Here is a 12,303-nt window from a genome sequence, read left to right on the forward strand (position 1 = left end):
AGTCCAGATACCCCATAATCTAGGACTCCCTCAATGGTTGTTTTCAAAATTGTAGACTTTAATTTTGTGAACATTTTCCTACTCGCTGAACTTCTTTCAACTTTCTCAAATTCGGGAACTCTTTTTAACTTTGTGACCTTTTTCAAATCCTCGATTCTTTTTCAAAATTGTGAATATTTTATTAATTCATGAAATTTTCTGAATTCATGAGTATTTTTCAAATTCATGATCTTTTTTATTTGGCGTATTTCTATCAAATCCATGATTTTTTATAATTTATGACATTTTTCGAGTTCATGAGCATTTTTCCCAAATTCAAAAACTTTTTCAAATCCCTGAATGTTTTTCAAATTCATTAAAAATTGGAGTTCATGATTTTTTTTGAAATCATGCAAGTTATCATATCCAGGAATTTTTAAAAATTTGTGAACTTTTTGTAATCCATGAATTAGATTCAAATTTGTGAACAAATTGTAAATATGAGCACTTTTACCGTGAACATTTTTCAAATTTACGAACAATTTTTTGATTCGAGATTTTTCTTGATTCTTTCTGAATAATTTTTTAATTCATGAATTTTTTTGTATTTAGGGATATATTTTCCCATATTTGCAATTTATGTTTGTTCATGAACATTTGCATTTCAAATTCATGTACTCTTTTAAAACATGCGGTAAAATTAATTTATTACTTTGTAATCTGTAGAACACTGGAATTCGAATTTGTTTCCTAAAACAATAGCTTGTTGGTCTTTTTATTGGCTTGTGCAACTAAAAGATGGAGATGCTGTAAAAAAGGCAATCAAACGAGCTAACCACTGAGCGAATTGAGTAGAGCGCTATTTGTGTTGTGGCCAGCCATAGAGACACGAGAGTGCCAACACGTTTGCTGGCGCCATAAGCCTTGATTAGGAGTTCCCACAAAGTGAAATATTATTCCCCGCCTATAGCACCAATTATAGTGGTTTTCGTATGCAACGCTAACATAGAACTCTTCGTCGGTTCTATTGAGCCACCCATGTTTCTCTTTTTTCCCTCACTAGTTTTGGGATTGTTCTCGTAGATTCTCTTTGATTACTCAAGTTCGGTTTCTTTGGATTTTTTTGCTGAGTTTTGTTCTATGTTTTTTGGTTTCTTTTCTGTATTTTCTTTTGATCTTGTCCGGTCTTTACTTCTACTTTTCTTTTTCTTCTCTTTTTATTTTTCCCTTTTCCTTTCCATTTGTTTGGTTTTACCTTTTTCCTTTAATTTTCCATGAACTTTTTCATAAATTCGTGAAGTGTTTTAAAAATCACAAATAATTTTAAAATCATGAACCATTTTTTTCAATTTCATGAACATTCACCAAATCATAATACTACTTTCATATTTGGGTACTTTTTCAATTTTGTGAAATTCTTCCAAATACCTGATTTTTTCAGAACCATGAACATTTTTTTAATTCATGAATTTTTTCAATTTGCCATTTTTAATACAAGATTTTTTTTGAATTTATGAACTTGTTTCGAGTACATGAACCATTTTCGTATTAATGAACTTTTTCAAATCCTTGAACGTTTTTAAAACTTGTGAAAAAATGTGGAGTTCATCAACATTTTTAGAAAATCCATGAGTTGTTTTCAAATTCATGATTCTTTTTAAATATGCAAATATTTTTTAATTCACCAATAAATTTTGAATTCACGAGCAGTTTTTCCTACTCACAAACATTTCTCAAATTTGTGATCTATTTTGAGTTCACAGATACTTTTTATTCAAATTTGTTTACTTTTTTTAACCTGTGCAAAACGGGAATCCATTCTTTTCATGAACGAATAGCTTGATGATCTTTTTACTAGCTTGTGCAACTGAATGATGCTTTTCATCTAACTTTTTCATGGACTTGTGTTTTTCAAATTTATTAGGTGTTTAAAAAGCACAGACAATTTTGGAATTCATGAGCCTTTTTCAATTTCATGAACATTTCCAAATTCCTGAACTTCTTTCAAATTTTTGGATGTTTTTCAAATTCAGGAACTTTTTTCAATTTTGTGAACTTTCTCAAATCCTCAAAAAAATCAAACATGAATTATAATCGAATCTATGAGTTCTTTATTCAAATTCATGAACTAAACCAGATAAACCTTGCATGTGTATACTTTCCTCTTTTTTACAATTCCTGCAAGTATTCCTTTTGCATGAATATTGTCTTATATTTGTTGTATATGTTTGTTTGCAACCTTCAGATTTTGAGGAGTGCAACCCTTGTGAGTGTGAGGAGTGCACGGTGACAACGACAACCAAGACAAGTGTCACTTTGGTAATAAATCCCAATATTTTAATACGCATTGTAGTATGCCATGATGAGAGTGAGTTTAGACTTATGTGTAGGTGTGTAGATTGGACTGGGTCTACCTTCACATACGGACCACCACTTCCCAAAAGTATTTTCTTTGGACGATTATTTTCACATTTTTCTCTCTTTATTTTCTTTCAATTCATCACTTTTTTCTTCTTTTTAAAGTTTCCTCTTTCATTTTCTTCCGTTTTCACCTCTTTCATTTCAATTTTTCATGAAATTATGTTTTTGAATTCGTAAACTTTGATTTCGTGAGCATTTCCAAACCCCCAACTTGTTTCAACTTCGTGGATGTTTTTCGAAATACAGAAGTTTTTTTTCAATTTTATGAACTTTTTCAAATCCTCGATTCTTTTTCAGAATTGTGAATATTTTATTAATTCATGAACATTTTTAAATATGCAAGTTCTTTTTCAAATTCATGATTTTTTTTATCTCTCATATTTCCATCAAGGCCATGATTTGTTTCCAATTTATGAAATTTTTCGAGTTTATGAACATTTTCAAAATTTATAAACTTTTTCAAATCCCTTAACATTTTTTCGCATTCATTAAAAAAGGGGAGTTCATGAATGTTTTCCAAATTCTTGCAAAAATTTTGTATCCATGATTTTTTATAGAATTTTGTAAAGTTTTTCAAATCCAAGAACTATCTTCAAATTTGCGACAATTTTGAAATTCGTGAACTTTTAAGATCGACAAAACTTTTTCAAATTCACAAACAATTTTTTGTTCTTCACAAATATTGTTCCCAATTCATGAACATTTTTTGTATTCATGAATATTTTTCTGAAATTCCCAATTTATGTTTTGTTAATCTTTTTTAAATTCATGAACTTCTTTAAAACATGCGGAAAAGAATAATATATTATTTTCTAATCAATAGAAAAGCGAAAGTCAAATTTGTTTTCTGAACCGATAGCTCGTTCGTCTTTTTACTAACTTGTGCAACTAAAAGAGAGAGAGACTGTAAGAAAAAGGCAACCAAACCAGGCAGACACCGACCGAACCGAGCAGGTATTTGGGCTGCGGCCCACCATAGAGATACACGAGCGGCGGTGGTGCCTTAAGTGTTGGTTAGGAGCTCTCAACAAAGCCAAATGTTATTTGCCGCCAATAGCACTAATTGTAGCCGTTTTTTGTATGCAACACTAACACACAACTCTTTGTCGGTTCTAATGGGTTGGCCCATGTTTTTTTCCTTCACAACTTTTGGGATTGTTCAAGTAGATTCTCTTTGATTATTCAGGATTAGTTTCTTTGTTTTTTTCCTGGTTTTTGTTCTTATTTTATTTTTTCTGTATTTTCTTTTGGTTCTTCTCTGGTTTTCTCTTCTGGATTTTTCCTTATCTTCTTTTTGGTTTTCCCTTTTCATTTAATTTTTCACCAAATTTTCTTCTTAAATTCTTCAAGTTTTTTGAAAATCATGAACAATTTTCAAATCACGAACCTTTTTCAATTTCGTGAACCTTTACCAGATCATCAACTACTTTCAAGTTTGTGTATTTTTTCAATTTTGTGAACTTTTGTAAAATCCCCTATTTTTATTTCAAAACCATGAATATTTTTGTAATTTATGATTTTTTAATTCACAAAAAATTTCATTCTATATTTTTTGAATTTATGAACTTTTTTCAAGTACGTGAACAATTTCCAAATTCATGAACTTTTGCAAATCCATGTAGTTTTTTCAAACTTGTTAATTTTTTGGGAGTTCTTGAAAGTTTTCCGAATTTATGAACCTTTTCAAATCCACAATTTTATAAATTATTTAAAGAAAATCAATGAACAGTTATCAAATTCCTGAACTTTTTTCAAATCTGCAAACAATTTTTTAACTCACTAATAAATTTTTGATTCACAAACAGTTTTTCTTACACACAAACATTGCTCTTCAAATTCTCGATTTACTATGTGTTCACGAATGCTTAGTTTTTCATGAACGAATAGCTTGCTGGTCTTTTTACTAGATTGTGTAACTGAGCAATAGAGCTCTAAAGAAAGACAATCGAACCAATGAACTACTAAGCGAACCGAGATGAGCGATATTTATTTCTTTTAGTTCTTCTCTATTTTTCCTTCTTCCTTTTTCATTTTCCTCTTTCACTTCCTTCTGTTTTCCTTTTTCATTTAATTTTTTCATGACCTTTCGTTTTCAAATTCGTAAACTTTTTGAAAATCACAAACAATTTTAGAATTCACAAGACTTTTTCAATTTCGCGAACATTTCCAGATCCCCAAATTTCTTTCAAATTTGTGGATGTTTCTCAAATTCAGAAACTTTTTCCATTTTCGTGAACTTTCTCAAATTCTTGATTTTTTTAAAACCATGATTTTTTAATTCACGAGTTCTTTTCAGTTCGTGAACTAAACCAAATACACCTTGCATGTGTGTGCTTGCCTCTTATTTACTGTTCATGTAAGTCTTCCTTTTGCATGAATATTGTCTTATGTGTGTTGTATATGTTTGTTTGCAATGTTCATATTGGGAGGAGTGCATAGTTACAACAACAGCCAAGGCAAGTTTCACTTTGATCATGAATCCCGGTATTTTACTATCATTGTAGTATGCCATGATGGGAGTGTGAGTTTAAGCTTATGCTATGCTATTCCACCACACCCAGTAGCAAAAACTTAGGTTCCATTACCCATTTCCTTGCGACCATCGTGTAGTGATGCTTAACTGCTATATTTATGACAACATTGGAACTACACTAGTTGACAGGTTACAAAGTATATGGATGGCTACTATTAACAACTTAATTGATGAATCGATCTGGGCAGATTGGCATTGATTGGGTCACTAATTGTGTATTTGCTGGGGACTGACACCCAAGTATCAAAGGAATTGCGGGTTCCAACTTGAGTAGCTTCCATGTGTAACTGTGAGACACTATGGGCTTCCTCTTGACCAAGTAAGATGTAGGAGCCTGGTCTGGTATACCAATAGATGTAGGTGTGTTGGTTGCACTGGGTCTAACTTTGGATACGGGCCACCACTTCCCAAAAGTCTCGTCGTGGTCTACCTGACTACTTCACAAGTTGAGTTTAGTAGCAGAAGGGTGCGACCAGGTCTCGCAGGTAAAGTACCCAAACCTTTGTAGAGTGTTTAAAAGCCGATCATGATTAGCCGCGTCCTCGGTTATGGACAACTTGCGCAACTTGACCATGAACCGTGTGGACGATCTCGTCACCTTTTCCTAAACTAAAATTTGATGGGTTGAAAAATGGGTATAGGCCGCCACTTGGTGTCAATGATGGTGTGAGACTATCGGTTAACCCGTTGGGATAGTCTAGGGTTGCTATGTGACACAGTGGGCCCAAGTATTACTACGAATTGTTGTGAGATGTAGTATGTCCTATGTATAGAGTAGATCCACCTATATAAAAAGTTAGGATAAAACCTATTGCTTTATGCGAAGAGCCTTTAACTTCACTTATTCCAAATATGCATGTAGGTGCGATAGGCTTGTTATACAAGTGTGGGTCTTGCCAGTACATTCAATGTATTGACCCAGTGGCTGCAACGTATCATGTTGTGGGTACCTTTTATGAAGACTGGTCCTGTGTAGGGTCTCGTGCCTCCACTCAACATGTTTCCCCGTGGTGTTGATGGAGCCTTATCAAGAACTATTATCTTAGGATTGACTTTCATTTCCGCCATTATGAACTCAGTGTGATTGTTGCTGGAATTTAATCTATTTTGGGCAGCCCAATAACTATTTCAGTGATTGCTGGCATTTAGTCTATTTTGGGCAGCCCAATAACTATTTCAGAAATTCCTAATAAATCCTAGAGGCCCACTTAGCCCATTTGTGCAAGGCAAGGGATACTACTAAAGTTTAGTCCCACATTGCTAGTTTAGTGGGAGTTGGACCTCCTTATAAGGGAGGTTCTTTCCCCACTTGTACGAGCATGAGAACAAGAGGGATATCCACGCGCGCTCCTCCTCCGCTGCCCGCCTCGCCACGCCACGCCTCGTCACGACACGACGCGGGTTGTGGGAATGAGCCGAGCCGATGTCTAAATTTTTTCCACGCACTACGGGTATACGAAAGGTCACACGGAAACTGAAAAGATTTTTTGCAAAAGTGGAGTTCGAATGCGAACGGTGCAGCCCTTCGGCTGCTGGTTGTTCGCTTCGTCTCTGTCTCTTTGTTTTGCCTCCCGTTGTTGCCCTCTCGCCTCCTTCTGTTGCGCCTATAAAAGGGATGTCGCTCCTCCCAGAGAGACGCATCATAACCTCTTCCTCCTCTCGCCACAAGTTCCTGAGCACTGCACTGCTGCTACGATCTTCCCCATCCCGGCTTGCGGCGTGCACCGCAGGTCAGGACAGCAGGCCTCCGAAACCACACCTTTTGATTCATGTACGGGAGAAGGGTGATAAGATTTTTGGGGAGCGCTCAGCGCGACTACTGGCTGCTTCATCACGGACGATCCGGTCGCCGACGACTACTTCCCCGACGACGACTTCTTCCCCGACGTCCACGACCTCCTCCACGACATGGCGGGCGAGGACACCGACCCCAAGTCCAGCACTTCTACTGCTGTTGTCCCGTATGTGTTCTTGCTCTTTCTGTTAGATGTCATGACATAGTTCTTTGCTCTACTTCCCGTCCTACATGTGTTAGGTTCTACTTCATATATGCAACTTCATCTAGTATCTGTTCTAGATGTGTTTAGTTCAAGTTCATATATGTGGATGCTCTTTACCTTCTCTCCGTCCGAACGCATGACTTGTTTTATCTCTACTATATTAGTCATGCTTTATCTAGTATTTCTGTTAATAAAATCATTCGGTAAATTGCTCATATTTCCAACAATCCAAAAACCTTATTATAGGAAATTTACCCCGAGTTGTTTTGCTGCTTCCATGAGACCTCCTATGTTTGAGGGTATCCGCTATAAGAGGTGGCACGTGAGAGCAGTCTTATGGTTTCAAACCATGAGTTGCTATGACACCACTCTCGGCAAACCTGAAGGAGAGCTTGATGCTCAACTGGCACAAGCTTTTTAGAAAATCGATACTATGTTTAAGGCTGCTCTCTTGAGTGTTCTTGGTGAGAACATAGTTGATGCTTATGCGTCAATTGATAATGGAAAGGATATGTGGGATGCACTCGAGGCCAAGTTTGGGGTCTCGGATGCTGGCACTGAGCTGTACATCATGGAGCAATTCTATGATTACAGGATGACTGAAGAGCGCTCCGTGGTTGAGCAAGCTCATGAGATACAGTCATTTGCCTAGAGAACTTGAGCACTTCAGTTGTATGCTACCAGACAAGTTTCTTGCCGGAGGTATCATCACTAAGCTTCCTCCTTCATGGAGGAACTTTGCTACCTTGCTGAAGCATAAGAGGCAGGAGTTTTCCGTCCCGGATCTCATTGGCACTCTTGATGTGGAAGAAAAGGCGAGAGCAAAGGACACACATGCTCGAGGTATTGAGGGAGGATCTAGTGCCAATGTGGTACAGAAGCAGAACTTCCAGCCCCACAAGTTCAAGAACAAGGGCAAGTTTGATGGAAAAGCAAAGTTTGATAGGAAGAACAAGGCTGTGCAACACACGAACTTCAAGAAGAAGAATGGCAAGAAGAAAGGTGCTTGTCATGTGTGTGGGGATCCTGATCATTGGGCTCCTAGTTGCCCTAATTGCTATGACAAGCGTCATCCTGGGAAAGGCGGCAAGACCGCTAATGTTGTCATTGGAGACACTGACATGAAGGATGCTGGGTATGGTATATTTCCCACTATTCTTTCAGTATGTCATTCTCCTGACTGGTTGATTGACACGGGTGCTAATGTGCATGTATGCGGTGATATTTCCGTGTTTTCGTCTTATCAGACCGCAGGGACTTCAACCGTGCTGATGGGCAATGGTTCAAGTGCTTCTGTTCGTGGTGTTTGCATGGTCGATCTGAAGTTTACTTCGGGGAAGAGCGTGGGGATGAAGAACGTGCATTATGTCCCCTTCGTCAATAAAAATCTTGTTAACGAATCTCTTCTGTGTAGAGATGGCTACAAGCTTGTCTTTGAGTCGAATAAATTTGTAATATCCAAGTATGGAACCTTTGTTGGTAAAGGCTATGAGTCAGGAGGCTTGTTTCGTTTATCCTTATCAGACATTTGCAATAAAGTTGTTAATCATATTTGCAACAATAGTGAATTCAATGTGTGGCATTCACGTCTTTGTCATGTTAACTTTGGTTGCATGTCACGACTAGTGAAGTTGAACTTAATCCCTAGTTTCACCACCGTCAAGGGATCTAAGTGTCAAGTGTGTGTGCAAGCTAAGCAACCTCGTAAGTCTCACACGACTGTGGAAATAAGAAATCTTGCACCACTAGAGCTCATACATTCAGATCTATGTGAAATGAATGGTGTGTTGACAAAATGTGGAAAGAAATATTTCATGATGTTAATTGATGACTCCACTAGATACTGCCGTGTGTATCTTCTGAAATCTAAGGATGAGGCTTTGAACTTTTTCAAGATCTATAAAGCTGAAGTGGAAAACCAACTTGATCGAAAAATCAAGAGGCTTAGGTCCGACCGTGGTGGAGAGTATTTTTCCAATGAATTTGATGCTTTTTGTGCGGAACATGGTATAATCCATGAGAGGACTCCTCCTATTCACCTCGGTCAAATGGGGTGGCCGAAAGAAAGAACTGTACTCTAACAGATTTGGTTAACGCCATGTTAGACACTTCGGGTCTCTCCAAGGCATGGTGGGGGGAGGCAATATTGACTTCATGTCATGTCCTAAACCGAGTTCCCACAAAGAACAAAGAGATAACTACATTCTAGGAATGGGAGAAGAAAAGGTTAAAACTCTCTTATCTACGAACATGGGGTTGTTTGGCAAAAGTCAATGTTCCAATTCCAAAGAAGCGGAAGCTTGGACCAAACACTGTGGATTGTGTTTTCTTGGGTTATGCTTTTCATAGCATTGGCTATACATTCTTGGTTGTAAAATCTGAGGTACCTAACATACATGTCGGTACGATTGTCGGTGTTAAAACCGGCGGATCTCGGGTAGGGGGTCCTGAACTGCGCGTCTAGGCTGGATGGTAACAGGAGGCAAGGGACACGAAGTTTTTACCCAGGTTCGGGCCCTCTCAATGGAGGTAAAACCCTACGTCCTGCTTGATTAATATTGATGATATGGGTAGTACAAGAGTAGATCTACCACGAGATCAGAGAGGCTAAACCCTAGAAGCTAGCCTATGGTATGATTGTTGATGTGTATGTTGTCCTACGGACTAAAACCCTCCGGTTTATATAGACACCGGATAGGGTTAGGGTTACATAGAGTGGTTACAATGGTAGGAGATCTAAACATCCGTATCGCCAAGCTTGCCTTCCACGCCAAGGAAAGTCCCTTCCGGACACGGGATGGAGTCTTCAATCTTGTATCTTCATAGTCCAGGAGTCTGGTTGAAGGTATAGTTCAGCTATCCGAACACCCCCTAATCCAGGACTCCCTCAGTAGCCCCTGAACCAGGCTTCAATGACGACGAGTCTGGCGCGTAGATTGTCTTCGGCATTGCAAGGCGGGTTCCTCCTCCAAGTACTTCATAGAAGATTTTGAACACAAAGATAGTGCCCGGCTCTGCAAAATAAGTTTCCACATATTGCCATAGAGAGAATAATATTTACACAAATCTAATCTGCTAACGTACTCCGTAGTGTGACATCACACCACGGCCAAGCTTTTATTCGAACCGTTTTACTGTCCCATCTTAGCGCGTTATGTGAGGCGGTTTCCTTGGCACGTCTTGTTAAAGCAGAGATCGTGTCCCCTTATTCTGGGATTCTCATCAATACGGGCGTGGGTAACCCAACCGCGCCATTGATTACGGCGCTTGGAGATAAGCGAGTTTTACCAGGCTGGTGGGGACACGTAGTTGCGTCCACCCATATAAGGGGATAAGGATCCACCTTTTCACCCATGCCTTCTTCCTCCTTTGCCTATCCATTCTTGCGCACTCGAGCTGCAGCGCCCAAATCCGCACTACCACCTCAACCTTCTCCAGTCATGTCTGGAGCGGGAGGCAAGTGGATGGTCTCCTCCGTCACGGAGGGACACATCAAAAAGCTGAGGAAGGCCGAATATCTGGCTAGCGATATTGCGCACCGGCTTCCTGAAAAGGGGCAGCTCATCCCCACTCCTAGGCCCCATGAGAGGGTGGTATTCCTCCCCCATTTCCTCCGCGGACTGGGCTTCCCTCTGCATCCATTTGTCCGGGGGCTCATGTTCTACTATGGCCTGGATTTCCACGATCTGGCCCCGAACTTCGTCCTCAACATCTCGGCGTTCATCGTCGTGTGCGAGGCGTTCCTCCGCATCCGCCCCCATTTCAGCCTATGGCTTAAGACTTTCAATGTCAAGTCGAAGGTGGTGCACGGCAGCCAGGCGGAGTGCGGTGGTGCCATGGTTGGCAAAATGGCCAGCATCCTGTGGCTCGAGGGCTCGTTTGTGGAGACCCTGAAGGGGTGGCAGTCGGGGTGGTTTTACAGCACCGAGCCGTGCGACCCTAAGTGGGTCGCAGCCCCCGAGTTCCGGTCCGGACCCCCAACGCGGCTCACGTCCTGGAAAGAGACGGGCCTGTCATGGGGTAACCAAAAGGAGGTGACCGGACTACAAACATGCATCCAATCCCTGGTCAACAAGCAGCTCAGGCTTGTCAACATAGTCCAGGTTATGCTCATCCGCTTGATCCTCCCGTGCCAACAACGGGTCTTCAATCTGTGGGAGTTCAATCCGGCACAGCACCGAACCCTGAACAGGCTCTTCGACACAACGTACGAAGATGCCTGGAAGGTGCTTTTCAAAGGCGCTAAGGCTCCCTCATCCGCTACCCAGGATCACGGATTCAGCGCGCAGCGTCATGCTAGCGCGGTAAGTTTTTTGTACCTTTCACAGGGCACTAGTTTTTCATAGTTTAACTCTGTGCGGGATCTAAACTCCCTTACCTTTGACAGGATTGGCAGGCGAAGTCCGGACGGATCGACTGTCCGACGCCTTTGCCCAAAGGCCCAGCGGACGCTCAATTGGAGAAGTTGCTGGCTCCGGCACCCTATGTGGTGCCAGAGAAGAAGGCCATAAAAAGGCCGCGGGAACTCGAAAGAGTGCCCGGCGCCTGGAGGTGTTGGATTCACCATCCAACGAATCCAAGACGCACTCCTCCCAAGAAGACGAGGAGGAGGAAGAAGAGACCCCTCCCCCTCCAGCGGGGGAAGGGAAGAAAAGGAAGGTCGCCCCAACTGGGGAGGCCGAAGGGTCCAAGAAGGGGAAAACCCTTTCTCTGGATTACTCCACCGACACCGACGACGGCAGAGAGGAGTGGGCGCCCAGGGCTAAGCCCCTGGTGAAATCGTAAGTATCTAGATACCAAAGTAATTCATAGTATTCGTTTATTGCACGGCTTTCCCTTATGTCGAATGTGTTTATGCAGCCCACCCAAAGACCGGCTCGACGCATCGTCGAGCGGCTCACTGGACTCGTTGGACATGAACTCACTTCCGACGGCTTCCTCCCCCTGCCCTACGGACGACACCGAAGTGTTGTCCCAACAGGTTCCAATCTGGGAGGAGGTGGTCCCGAAGGCGCCGCAAGGCGACCTCCCGGACTCCAGGAGTAAAGGGAATGAAACCCCCCAGGGCTCCAAGTCCGTCTCTAGGCCGGACACCGCTCCGGAACCTTCAAAGGTTCCAGAGTCCGGCGGAGGATCTCCTTCCAAGAGGAGCAAGTCCACCATGCCGGCGGCCTCCGTCCAACCGGAGGCACCGGACAATATGCTGGAGGCGCTCCAAGGCGCCTCCATCGACGAGGAGCACCGCGCTATTATGAGTGTGGTGGTCCAGAAGGTTCAGTCCGCAAAAAACGGACTAACTGAAGCTTGCACTAGCCTTTTGACAGGCTTCGAGGTAAGTAAAGAAAGTGTAAATAATAGTACCACATAGAC

This window comes from Triticum dicoccoides, chromosome 4A (genome assembly GCF_002162155.2).
Source record: "Triticum dicoccoides isolate Atlit2015 ecotype Zavitan chromosome 4A, WEW_v2.0, whole genome shotgun sequence".
NCBI lineage: Eukaryota > Viridiplantae > Streptophyta > Magnoliopsida > Poales > Poaceae > Triticum > Triticum dicoccoides.